The sequence below is a fragment of the Delphinapterus leucas genome, chromosome 6 (assembly GCF_059928025.1).
Source record: "Delphinapterus leucas isolate spDelLeu-1000000601 "Yukka" chromosome 6, BTC_Dleu_Yukka2, whole genome shotgun sequence".
In the NCBI taxonomy this organism is placed as follows: domain Eukaryota; kingdom Metazoa; phylum Chordata; class Mammalia; order Artiodactyla; family Monodontidae; genus Delphinapterus; species Delphinapterus leucas.
Window position 1 is genome coordinate 36,896,055 of NC_143134.1, and position 11,851 is coordinate 36,907,905.

An 11,851-nucleotide genomic window follows, 5' to 3' on the forward strand; every position below is an offset into this window, starting at 1 on the left:
TTTTTAGATTTTTTTCCCCATGTAGGTCATTACAGAGTACTGAGTAGAGTTTCCTGAGCCATACAGTAGGTCCTTATTAGTTATCTATTTTATATAGAGTAGTGTGTATATGTCAATGCCAATCTCCCAGTTTATCCCCCCACCCCCTTCTCCCCTGGTAAACATAAGTTCGTTTCTTTACATCAGTGACTCTATTTCTGTTTTGTACATAAGTTCATTTGTACCATTTTTTTTAGATTCCACATACAAGCGATATCATGTGATAGTCTTTAAATAGTAGGTTTTCCTTCGATTCTATGCATCACGGTTTCACAACTATTGACACTCAGACCTCTGAAGCAGTTTGTAATTTCCAAAAACTAGTGTAAAGTAGAGCCTATTTTGCCTAAGCCTGCAAGATACCCAGCAAGATGCTGCCCTACCACATCTGTAAAGAAGTCCCCTCCTCTCATTGGGGCTGATAGTGGGTTCTGAAGATGGCTTTCCCTGGAACCTGAGGTATGTCTGCAGCCACCCAGTTCATGGAGAACTTGTCACACCCAACTCCAAGAAGGCCTGCTATGGGCCAGACTGGGTACGTCTGAGATTTCATGAGACCAAGGATGCCAACACTGGGTTATAGCAAGGACAGCTGACATTCACGTGACCCTTCACACTTTATGGGTTATTCATAACACCAAGAGCTCTTAGGAAGCAACATCAACATCAACAACAGCGTTCTAATTTTACAGATGAGGGGAAAACACTTAGAAGTCAAGTAGCTGGTCCAACATCCCTTAGCCAGGAGCCAGACCAGATTTAGCACATGGTTTTGATGCCTAAACCCTTGCTTTTGTTACTCCACTTTGTGCAATATGTCATTAACTACTGCATTTTTTAAAGGCAACTTCTATTCCCACAGCACCCTAGAAATGGTATAAATAAAGTTCTTCTGGTCACTTTGCACCATGGGTGAAGCCATGGAAAGTAGAAAGAAATGTGGCCTGTGATTATAAGGCCCTTTAATGTGCTTGAACACTTACCTTACCACTTGATGGCATACTCTGTGGTTATTCATTAAGTGTGTTCTAGTCCCCTGGCTGATCAAAAGTCTGGAGGTATCACACGATGACCAAGACTGCTTGGTAACACACAAAACCTTAAAAGCCCTGGGTCCATGAGCTATCCCAAGGCTCTGTCTCCACTGTAGAGTGTGTCTTCATGCAGACAGTCTTGAAGCTGGTTCCTGTCCTGGCATTCTGCAAAGTTTCACTTAATCTTTGGGAAAAACTAGAATGCCCTCTGCCTCTAAGCATAGCTTCTGGTAGGCTAAGTCCATTAAGTTTCCTATAAATCCTGCTTGTTCCCACCCTCTCCACAGAGAACATGGTGAAAAACACACTAATCTCTTGGATCAAAGTGAGAACAAATGCGTAATGCTCCCACTGCAGGATCAGAGCGTGCTTAGATAACCCTGTGGGCTCTTGGCTGAGGAGGTGATGAAAGGGACAGAGGTGCCTGTCATGAGGTCATGGACCAAAACCTTCTGACACCTGTTCCCTTGCCACCATACTTGGCCCTGCTGAGCCAAAGATTCCAGTAACCAAAAATATCCCTCTGTCTGCATGTCCCATCTCCCCATTAGGTTTTCCTTTCTCATATCTATGAATTTGCCTTTCATCACCTCTGCCACATGTTCCCCTGAGCTCCGTATGACCCTTACCTCCTCTCCCCTTGGCCACAGCTCATTTCTTTTCATGTTAACCATCAAAAATTCAACAGGAGCAGAATGTAGGTAACTTAGCTTTATTCACTCAGCAGTGCATGCACACATCCCCCAAACTTTTATTATCTACCTCCATCTTAGGATTTCTTTTTTAAACAAAGCTCCTTTGTTTAAAAAAGAAATCTTCCCAGGCTTCCTTCATCTCTTACTTCAGTGGTCTCACCTTCCAATTAAAAGACTTCAAACAGTTTGGGGACAGAGGGAAAGGGTTTTATGTTGTTTTCATGATTTTTTAAAATCAACGTCATCTTCATCATTGTCATCATCATCGTTATTATTGTTATCATTTAGTATGGATTTTCACTCTGATCCTTACTTACAAAATCCTCTCTCCTAACATAAAAACATTCTGCTTTTGTATTACTTGAAATTAATTGTTCTCTTGTTGAATTTTAACTGTCAGCTTAAGAATAGTTTCCACTGGTGTCTGCATTTTACCATCCATACATGCTCATTTTTCCCCTCAGGTGTGTGTTATTTTTTTTAACATAAGGGCTTCACACAAGGAAACTGTGTATAAAATGCATCAAGAACATATCTGTGGTCAGAGATAACAACTCAGAGGCATAGGAAGACCCTGGCTATTCACGTAGCTATTCCTGTCCTTTAACTTTTCTTACTTTTTCAGAGAAAATTGATGCCCTGAAAAAACCACTGGTGGTTTTGGAGAAATACTGATTTTTTTGAGGGGAAAATCTTGTATTTCCATAACCAGGTGCTTACTTATCAGCACTTATAGTTTAAATAAACCATTTTACTCTTAAAATTATTCATGACAATGTATCTTGAAGAGCTCATTTAACAAACTTACTATGGAAACCATGGACTGAATGGAAAGGCTACAAAGCAGAATTGGAGAAGAACAGCATACTGATTTGAAAGCACATTAGCAGCTTTCTCTCTGCTAATACTGAAAGGGCTGATCTGAAAAAGAAACCTTTGGGCTGCAAAGCATGGCATTGTGTTGGGAATTAAATTTCTCTTGGTGCACTGAGTATTAAGCAAAACGGATTGCTGTAAGTGTCTATGTATGGTCATTCAGTGCGTGTAGGAGAATTTGTGTCTGGTAGCAACAACAACAGTCGTTACAAAAGTTGAACGTGCCTGGTGAGCACAGGCAGCCAGCTGGGGAGGCAGCCGTGGTGATGGGGACACCAACCTAACCATCGTTGGGTGAGTACCAACCTGACTTCTTGGTGCTTCAAAAGCATAAACAGGAATCACTATATTGTATATCTGTATCTTATATAATATTGTACATCAACTATACTTCAATTTTAAAATATGATATTAAAAAAAACATAGGGCTTCCCTGGTGGCACAGTGGTTGAGAGTCCGCCTGCCGATGCAGGGGACACGGGTTCGTGCCCCGGTCTGGGAAGATCCCACATGCCACGGAGCGGCTGGGCCCGTGAGCCATGGCCGCTGAGCCTGCGCGTCTGGAGCCTGTGCTCCGCAACGGGAGAGGCCACAACAGTGAGAGGCCCGCGTACCGCAAAAAAAAAAAAAAAAAAGCATAAACAAGATGATTTATAGGGACTTAAAATCTAGTTTAGAAAAACAAAATTAGTGGAATGAGACAAACATGGAACTGGTTAGACGCTAAGAGCTGTTCCTAGAGTAGGGGCAGTTTCCTTATTCTTCTGTCACTTTGTTCACTGCCACTTTGACAAGGGACGTCCTCAGTCTTTGTGCCTTGGATTGCTACTATGGAAAAATTCTCCAGAGAGTAACTTTATTATGATTCTCTCATTCTTACTCAGTAATTTGTTCCAACATTACCCACCATAGTTATAGAAAACCTATTCTGAATATGCAGAGACTATATTCATTTTGGGTCCCAAAGTAGAAAGGGACAACTTTCTAGCTAATTAATTTTACTTGCATTTTTGTTTTCAGGCCTACATATTTATTTTAAGTAATGCCTTATACACAGCACTCAAAACTGGTTTTTCAGATTAGAATATACGATATAAAGAACCTCAGACGTTTCAATCACTTATAATCATGAAGTATTCTACTGAAACATAACCACTGACCCTGAGCACAGATATTATCTACTGCTGTGTAACAAATTACTCCAAAATTTACTGACTTAAAACAGCAATAAACATTGACTATCTTTTACAGTTTTTGTGAGGCAAGAACTTAGGGTGGTCCTGGATCCACGTCTCTCACAAGGTCATAGTAGGTAAGGGCTGCCAGGATCTGATAGCTTGGTGAGCTGGAAGATCTACATGCATACTAGCCTATCCACACGGTTGGCAGCCAGTACTGGTTGTTGATACCAAGCCTCAGGTCTCTACCATGTGTGCTTCTCCACAAGGCTGGTTGAATATCTCCATGACATGGTGGCAGGTTTCCCACAGAGCAAACGTGATGTCAGAGGTGGAGGTTATATCCCGTTTATGACCCAGTCTCAGTAGTCAAATAACATCCCTTCTATTCATTAGAAGTGAATCACTAAGTCCAGCCAGCATCCAAGGGTAAGGGAATTAAGCTCTACATTTTTTTTTTTTTCTTTTTTGCGGTACGCAGGCCTCTCACTGTTGTGGCCTCTCCCATTGCAGAGCACAGGCTCCAGACACGCAGGCTCAGCGGCCATGGCTAACCGGGCCTAGCCGCTCCGCAGCATGTGGGATCTTCCCGGACCGGGGCACGAACCCGTGTCCCCTGCATCGGCAGGCGGACTCTCAACCACTGCGCCACCAGGGAAGCCCAAGCTCTACATTTTGAAGGGATGGGTGTCATAATTTGTAGAAGTGTTTTAAAACCATCAGTGGTTATAGATAAATGTAAATTATTTTAAAGCTTTATAGCTTATTTTGAGATATAATTTATGTAAAGTAAAATTCATAAATCTTAAGTGTACAGCTGAGTAGTTTTACATGAGTATATACCTGTGTAACCACCACCTAGATCAAAGTATATAACATTTTTGTTGTGTATAATGTATAATATTTTTCAGCTCCTTAGAAAGTTTCATCATGTGAATTACACTGAATTTTCTATGTACACAACCACCATCTACAAAGACACCTCTAGTTCTTCCTTTCTTATCTTTATAACTTTTCTTTATACTTCTCTTGATTTTTCTCTACTGTCTGGGACCTCCAGTACAATGTTGAATAGATGTAGTGTGAGTGGACGTCCTTGTCTTGTTCTCAACTTAGGGGAATATGTTCCGTATTTCACCATATACATCTGTAGGTTGTTTTGTAGATAACTTTTATCAGATCAAGGAAGCTCCATTCCTGATTTGTTTAAGCATTGGCAGTAGACATATAAAGAGAATCATGGTTCATGACTTTACTACCTGCTCATCAATAATAAACATTAGCCAGAGTATTGCCTTTAGCTGCAAATGTCCCTTATCTAATTTAGAGAAAAATTATACCAGGTCCACACATTAAAAAAAAATATTGCCCAGAGCAGTCCTCAATTTCCAAACATACCGATCTTCAAAAATGTATTTGTTTGTCAGTCCTTTGTAAATTGCAAGACTTTTTCACATGTAAGCTTAATTATGTTTGGTGTATAAAAGCCAACTACAAAAGTGTATTTAATCTACCTTGTGCCCGAAGTTACAGTCTCAGCTACTGGCAGGGGATGGTGGTGGAGCTCTGAAGAGAAATGGAAGGAGGAAGAGAGGAAGCCCAAGCAGCAGCAGCAGCCACAGCTTGTGGGGAAGGCAGTTCTCGTTGCCACAGACTCCCCAAGCAACCCCATAGCTGGGTGTGGCTGACACTTGCAAATTAGCATCATGTGAATCAGGGCTCTCTGAACCCCACCATATGTGCTGAAGAATTTTTAAATGTCTCAACACCCAATTCATATAGCTCTAAAAGCAATAAACTTTAAAATAAGAACACTGGAATAGCACTGACAAAGTGGTCTCCAAATTCATTGTCACATTTACTCTTCACAGCAGGCCTGTGAGGTTAACAGACAAGGACACAGGCTTAGAGACATTCAGTGACTTGCCCAAGATCTCCCAGCCTAGAACATTTGCACCCAGGACCTGATCCAAGACTTGGAGCATGAAGTCTTTTCACTGTATCATGTTGGCAACTGATTGCCTTTTTTAAAATGTTTTCTTTTAATCCCTGCCACGGGTGTGTTCATGCTTAACGTAACTTTTTCTGATTGTTCATCTTTTACTATTATATAGTTTAGTAGTGAAAGAAATGATTGTAGTCAGTACATGTATGAAAATTATGAAGGCCATGGTTTAGATTAACTTGCAGGACATTTTTTATAAGGTTCCCCCTTTTTCTGCTTCAGAGTAGTCCTTGAGCATCAGTCAATGTTTGGTGGTTGCTTCTAGCAAGTCTTTTGCTTCATTAATTTTGGTTGCTAAGTCAGGAGATCCACCTTTATCTGAGTGATTCAAAATCATGATGCTCCTGTGAGCTGCTCTAATCTTGGCCTTGCTGGCAGATGGGCTTACACCCAAAATAAAACTCACTTCTCACCTATTCATTTTCTGTTCAAATCCTCCTTTATAGTAGGATGAAAAGCTAGGAGTTGAAATCTTCTTTGCAGTTTCTGTGATTTCTTGTCCTAGAGGTTTCCAGATCTGAAATGCACAATGACCTGAAAATCCAAGAGCTGCAATACCCAGCCCCACAGCTATCAAACTTCTTGCCAGTCCCCGGTCGCTGTTGGCATCTGACCGCTTGGTGTGGGGTGGGGGGGTTAGACGGCTGGGATGCCACCGCCAAGGACTTAATGTAACTTTAGATGTTACTTTGATGTAAATTGAAGCAACTATTATAAAAACGGCTATTTTTAGATTCCCAACCTTGGTCACAGTGCATTTAGCCATTTGGTTGAACAAATAGAGAAATTTTCTTCCTCATCCTCCAGTGTGTGTACCTTTATCACATTTTAAGACTTCTGCTACAAAACATCTATCAATAGAAGACTTGTCAAATAAATTTTGACATCTTTAAAAAAAAAAAAAGAAATTCTGCTTCAGGTGACAAGGTATAAAAGTGGGACAAAGCTGATAAAGGAATAGTTCTATAATTTGGCAAGTACCCTAAATATTACCCACCAGAAGACTAATAATAATAATGAAAGTCATTCAGCATCATCATTTCATTGTGTCAGCACATCCGTTTCCCACCGCCATGTGCAAGGTCCTGCCTTGGGCATCCTTAGAGCCATGACTAAGTAAAACTTCAGCAAGCAAGTCTCAATTTACTAATACTTCCTAATGCAGATGTTGGGATCATATTTGCTTTTCAAATGGAAAAACACAAAACACACACAAGGACACTGTAGGATATACACATTTTGGACATCATATTGATTTTTGAACAATAGGAGGTGTTCTGCAAGGCTGCTTTTGATACCAGATATGCAGGCATTGGTGAGCAGGTGAGGGATGTCTCTGGTCTCCATCTAGAGAGAAAGTCCCATTTATCATATGACATTGACATGCACCAGAGGGGAATGGCATTAGGGCACAGAGAGGCCTGGTGATCCCACCTCTAAGTGATGCAACTGTAGATCCATCCAAAGGGCTGATCAAAGAGCAGCTGGCTGGGCTGGATGTGTGCCAGGGTAGCTATGACTTACAGATCCAGCAAGGACAACAAAGGGACTCTCAATGTTTAAATAATAAATGACAGCCTCGAGGGGAGACAGACTCACTTTTCTCAAGGTTTTCTATTTGAACAAGATGACCTCAGCATCAAGTATGAAAGGGCATCTTTCCAAAGGCTGTTAATATTAGTCTCGCTTGCTATGTAAACAATAACAGAAGGCATCAAAGCCAGAATGCCATTACTCCTTGGATTGTGAACATTCAAGTAGAGCCGATTGCTCTGTTTTTATTACTATTGTTATTAAATCATTGATTGGATCATCCCATGGAACATGAAAGTTTACATCAAGATTGATTTTTCCAAAAGTAAAGCTGCAACAGTATTTGAGTGTGGCTTTTACCTCCTTAATTTTCTGAAGTTCTCTTAAGTGAGAAAGCCAGTGATCTAAATAGATGGTAGGCAGGATTTAGAAGGCTTTTTCAGGTCTCTAGTTAGCATGAAATCTTTTTTTAAATTACTGCTCCTCTAGACATTTATTTTGAAGTGCCCTGCCATGGCTTTGATGACTGCCAGTCTAGGTTTCAAACCTCTCCCCTGCCTACCATGCGATTAGGAGTACATCACTTCCTGCAGATAAAAGGATGACAAGAACCCCTGGCTCCACTAGGAGAATCAGAGGATAGACACTGGAGAGAACTTGGTCTTTTCTGGAGGTCACCGGAGAAAAGTAAGGTGTTCTGTCATCACCTTTCCTGATAGGTGATTTCTTAAGCTAATTACTCTCTCCTTTAAATGTAGTCTCTACAAGATATCACAGGAAATGAATTTTTGGCTCTCTCTCACTGAGCTGTTTTTCAAGTGCTTGCCAATGAAATTCACATTGTTTACCCCAATTTCATCTATTCATAGTTTGTGGCATTTTTCCAAGCTCTAGTTTATATTTTTTCATGCTCCCTTTTTGTTCTTTGATATAAAGCTTTCAGAGTTTTGCCATTCTGCTGTGAGGTTGTGTCTTACTCATATTAGAAAAATTAATGCCAAGGAAGGAAGGTTTCAGTTGTTTCTTCTGAGGTCCTGCTTTAGACAGGTTTGTCAAGTTCCTTCATGTGATTTTTTATGGCTCCCCCACCTAAGTACAAAAGTAGGCACCAGTGATCATTTTATCAAATGAACTGACTCAGAACTTTGATAAAGACTAATACAAGTATGTTAAGACCTAAATTTATTTCTTCTAATCTGCAGTTTTGTTTTATTTTGTTTTTTACTAATTACTAACTTATAGAGTAGTTAAAGGGGAGTGGACAAGATAATGAAGTAGGAAGACACTGAACTCACCTCCTCCCATGGATAAATCAAAATTACAACTATTTACAGAGAAACTATTGATGAGAAAAACCGTACGCATAGCAGAAAAGATGTAAAGAAGGAACCACGACAAGATGGGTAGGAGTCAAGACCCATACCCCTGGGTAAGCAACCCACAAATGGAAGGATAATTACAATTTCAGAGGTTTTCCCCAAGGAACAAGGAGTCTGATACCCACACTGGGCTTCCTGGCCCAGGAGTCCTGCACAGGAGTAATAAGCCCCTAGAATGTTTGGCCTTAAAAGCCAGTGGGGCTTACTTTCAGGAGAACCAGAGGGCTGTGGGAAGTAAAGACCCCAATCCTAAAAGATGTATACAAAATTTTGCATGCTCTAGGACCTAGGGCAGAAGCAGTAATTTAAATGAAGCCTGGGTCAAACCCACCTGCTGATCTTGGAGAGCCTTCAGGAGGCAACTGGAGCTCACCCTGGAGACATAGACACTGCTGGCAGCCATCTGGGGGAGCTTGCTCTACCACGTGCATACTAGTGCTGGCAAGCACCATTTTGGAATCCTCCTTCTAGATTATTAGTTCCAGGACCAAGTCCCACCCACCAAGCTGTCAGTACTAGTCTGAGACTCCTTGGGGCAAGTAACTAGATGGGTGGAGACACAGCCCACTCATGAGCAGGTAAGCTGCCATAAGACCCCCTGAGCCCACAACCACCCCAGGACCCAGTTCTGTCCACCAGAGGGCCCAGGATCCAGTGCACTGGCACTAAACCCCAAGGGCTCTCCAGGCAGAGACCCTGGGACCCACATCCGCCAACCAGTGGAACAGCACTATCCCCAGGACCCCCTGGGCCTCAGCCCCACACACCAGTGGACAGGCACCAGTCCTGGGACTCCAGAGGCCTTGACCCCACTAATCACTGGTGGACACCAGCCCCAGGACCATCACAGCCCTGCAGCTATATCAGAACCTGGGCTATTCACCAGCAGACCAGCATCCACACCAAGACCACCTGGGCCACAGCCCTGTTCACCAGCAAGCCAACAGCAGCTTTAGGACACCTTGGGCCCCTCAGGCAACTGCCCCAGGATCCAGCCCAACCAACCAGAAGGCTAATACCAACTTCAGGACATCCAGGGACCTGCAGCCAGGGACTGGGGAACCCAGCTCCACCCACCAATGGGCTGGCTCTAGTCCAAGGACCCCCTGGGCCCCAGCCTCACCTACCAGGAGGCTATACAATCTCTAAGACATCTTGGACCCATCATCCAGCCATCCTCAGATTCAGCCCCTTTCACCAAGGGACTAACACCACGGACCACACAACCATCTGTGTCAGGAACTGGCTCCACCCATCAGAAGACCAACAGTAGATCCAAGACTTCCACTCCTGCAACCACCCACCTGGAACTCAGCCAAACCCATGAGTGGGCTGGCAGTAGGCCTGGGACCACTCAAGGCCTACAGCCAGTAGCCTCCAGACCAGGCTGCACCCACCAGCAGCTGGCAGCCTACAAACAAGGCAAGGCCTGACAATCAACTTGACCAAAAGCCAGCCACACCCACCAGACCACCCACAGTAGTCAACCCTCCACAACAGAAAGACCCACACAGCCCACATGGGGTCACCCCAGAGAATATATACTTTGGTGACCAGAGGGGAGTGTGCTGTGTGATGCATAGGACATCTCCTATGAAAGGACATTTCTCCAAGGTTGGGAAACATGACCAACCTACCTATTTCTATAAATAGAAATAAAAACAGCAAATGTGGCAAAATGAAAACACAGAAGAAAATGTTTCAGATGAAGGAACAAGGTAAAAACTCAGAAGAACTAAATGAAGTAGATAGGCAACTACCCAGTAAAATGTTCAAGGTAATGATCATAAAGATATTCAAAGAACTCAGGAGAAGACTGGAAGAAGAGAGTGAGAATATAGAAGTATTTAATGAAGAGTTAGAAAATATAAAGAAAACAAAACAGGGGTGAAGAATACATTAACTGAAATGAAAAATACATTAAAAGGAATCAACAGTAGATTAGATAATAAAGAGGAACAGATAAGTGAGCTGGAAGACAGAGTAGTGGAAATCATTGAAACTAAACAGATAAACAGAATGAAAAGAAATGAAAACAGTTTAAGAGACCTCTAAGGAAACATCAAGCATACTATCACTCTCATTATAGGGGTCCCAGAAGGACAAGGGACAGAGAAGGGGCAAAGAACATATTTGAATACATAATAGCTGAAAACTTCACTAACCTGGGAAAGGAAACAGACATCTAAGTCCAGGAAGTGCAGAGAGTCCCATACAGGATTAACCCAAAGAGGAACACACCAAGACACACTATAATTAAAATAGCACAAATTAAAGATAAAGAGAGAATATTAAAAGCATCAAGGGAAAAGCAACAAGTTACATACAAGGGAACTCCCATAAGGCCATCCACTGACTTTTCAGCAGAAATTCTGCAGGCCAGAAGGGAGCGGAACAATATATTTAAAGTGATGAAAGGGGAAAATCTACAACCAAGAATACTCTACATGGCAAGGCTCTCATTCAGATTTGATGGAGAGATCAAAAGTTCTACAGACAAACAAAAGCTAAAAGAATTCAGCACCATGAAAAAAGCTTTACAAGAAATGTTAAGGGGACTTCTGTAAGTGGAAAAAAAATAGGCTACAACTAGAAACATGAAAATTATGAAAGGAAAAAGCACATTGGTAAAGGCAAATATACAGCAAAAGTAGTAAATCATCCATGTGTAAACCTAGTAGGAAAGTTAAAGACAAAAGTGGTAAAATCATCTATACCCACAATAAGTAGTTAAGGGATATGCAAAATGAAAAGATGTAAAATATGATGTCAAAAACAGTAAACATGTGGGGAGGGTATGAAGGCAGGGTTTTTAAAACACATTTGAACATAAGAAATCAGCAAATTAGAATAATCAAATATATATAGATTGCTATATATAAACCTCACAGTAACCACAAACCAAAATCTATAACAAGTACACACACATACAAACACACACACAAGAAAGTAATCCAAACATAACACTAAAGATAGTCATCAAACACGAGTGGAAAGAAAAAAAGAGAAAGAAAGGAACAGAAAAGAACTACAAAAGCAACCCCAAAACAATGAACAAAATGACATTAAGTACATACCTATCAATATACTTTTAAATGTAAATGCTCCAATC